Here is a 2,719-nt window from a genome sequence, read left to right on the forward strand (position 1 = left end):
CAGATAACATGCTCTGTATGGCTGTCCCCATTTGATACCAAAGGCTTTGGTATTGACCCTTCTAATCAGACGTCACCAGAGACACCATCATCCCTCGGTTCAATCTCAACCTCTTTCCACATCAGTCTTCCATGGATTGAAATTTCAGATAAACATCTGTGAATTTTCTGACCATGATATGGAGAGACAAAAAAAAGGGAGTGATGATGAGTTGGGGTCTCTCAATGTAGTAAAAGAAACTAATTTTGAATTTTGGCCTTCTGATTGTTTTCCAGTATTTGGACAATAGTAAAGAAGAAAAGTGCTGGGAGAAGATGTCTCAGTTACTGATATAATTATAAAATATTATCACTGTCAAAGCTCAGCTATCATTTTTCTGGGACTTTAACATCATATAACTGTAGTCCTTTATGGCTCCAACTGTGGTAGATTACTGATTAACTAACCACAGTGCAATTAAAGGCCATTTGGTCAGCCAATCTGCACAGCCCCTCCAAAGAGCATCCTAGCCAGTGGAGTATCACCTGATAAAGGAGCAGCACTCCGAAAGCTAGCGCTTCCAAATAAACCTGTTGGACTATAACCTGGTGTTGTGTGATTTTATAACTTTGTACACCCCAGTCCAACACCAGTGTCTCCAAATCAAAACTCCACACAGGCAGTCTTCCAAGTTTGGAATCAAACCCAAGCTAATGGTATTGTAAGGCAGCAGTGCTAACCACTGTGCCACCCCATTTTAAAGAAAAAGTCCCCTTTGGTCATAGAAGATGAAAATGAACTGATGCAATGTTAACAATTCTGCAGTGGGAATAACCGAAAAGGTTGCAATGGCTTATATTTAAACTAAGAGTTAGAGGGTAGACCCTGTTACTGGGTAACAGTGGGTTTGTTGAGTTAACAGCTTGCATTGTTTGTGCAAGTAAAGGTAGACTTATTGGGTCTTTATATTAAAAAAAAAATACTTTTTTGAACAGGTGCTGTGATAATGAAAAGAAACGATCTTATAGGGAGAGGCGGAATAGCTTGGAGGTGTTTTCCCCTGGAGCGTAGAAGGCTTGGGGGGGTGACCTTATAGAGGTTTATTTAATCATGAAGGGCATGGATAGGATAAATAGAGAACATACTTCCCCTGGGATGGGGAAGTCCAGAATTAGAAGGCATAGATATAGGGTGGGAGGGGAAAGATATAAAAGGGACCGAAGGGACGACATTTTCATGTAGAGGGTTGTGCGTGTATGGAATGAGGTGCCAGAGGAAGTAGTGGAGGCTGGTACAATTGCAACATTTAAAAGTTAGATGGGTAAATGAATAGGAAGGATGAATAGGGATATGGGCCAAGTGCTGGAAAATGGGACTAGATTTGGTTAGGATATCTGGTCAGCATGGACAAGTGGACTGAAGGGTCTGTTTCCATACTGAGCATCTCTATGACTATGATAACAAAAAGTGGACATCCTGCATCTGTCCAAGAATGTAAGCCTTTGAGCAATGTGAAAACAATTGTGTGATTTTGAGCTATTCAAGCTTGCCTAAGGTTGCTTGACGGACAATGGGAGCACATGAAGATGCCACCACAAAATGTTTTTATTTAGATTCAGATCAACTCCAAACTGACATGTTAATTTCACTTATTAAGCAAGAATCCATGTCCTTAGATCATTAGCCTGGCCGTCGGAATTATTATTCCAGTGACTTTGCTTACCAACATGTCACCATCTCCACAATAAATTGCTAAGAAAGTGTTATTAACAAAACACTTTTATTTTTATATGGGCAATGTATAGTTTAAACTACAGAGAGGAGCATTCCTCTTTTATACTTATCTATATCATGCTATGAGTAATTGGGTTGTTAACTCAATTGGCTTGATGTCTAGGGTGTGATGTAGAAGAAAACCAACAAGTAGCTGTGATGATTCATGGATGCCTATCACCTCACTTTTCACTATGTTTTTAGAGTGGTTATGCCCAAGCTATATGTAATCAATTCTCTGTCTGTCTGTCTCTCTCTCGCTCTCGCTAATGGCGACTGTGGTCTGGTAAGTCTATGGTGACTTTACTTTTACTGACCCTATCAAAAATCACAATTTCCATTGCACAACAATCCTAACAGAAATCAATCTTCAATTAAAATGTATTCCGTTTTGCTAAGTAATGTCTTCAAGTGGCTGTCCCCAGGTGCATTCTCAGATCCAGGGAGCTTCTTCAACCTACCCATCAGTGGTAAAGCAGTTTTGGTGATTCTCCTTCTCCAGACCACGCTGAGACAGATTTCTTGGCATCTTTAGATATCTGAAGAAATGTCTCTCTTTCATATCTGGTTATGGTAGCTAACAGGGAGAAAGTGAGGACTGCAGATGCTGGAGATTAGAGTTGAGAGTATGGTACTGGTCAGACAGCATCTGAGGAGGTGGAGAATCAACATTTCAGGCATAAGCCCTTCATCAGGTAGCTAACAGTCAAACATTTCTTTCTCTCTGCTGACCACACAGGACTGCTGCATATCTGTCATATGGTATGTCAGAATATATATCATGGATTTATAGGGAAGCGTGTCACCTGATCTCAAAAATGGCTTCCTCTGTCCCCTTCCCTGTAGTAAAGTGTTTCACATGACCTTTGCATCCAGTCAGAAATGCTGATTATCTTGATCCCAAACATCTTTAATTTTAAAAGTAAATAAACAGATTAGCAATAAGTTGTTTACAACTTTATACATT

The sequence above is a fragment of the Chiloscyllium plagiosum genome, chromosome 2 (genome assembly GCF_004010195.1).
Source record: "Chiloscyllium plagiosum isolate BGI_BamShark_2017 chromosome 2, ASM401019v2, whole genome shotgun sequence".
NCBI classification, from domain to species: Eukaryota; Metazoa; Chordata; class Chondrichthyes; order Orectolobiformes; family Hemiscylliidae; genus Chiloscyllium; species Chiloscyllium plagiosum.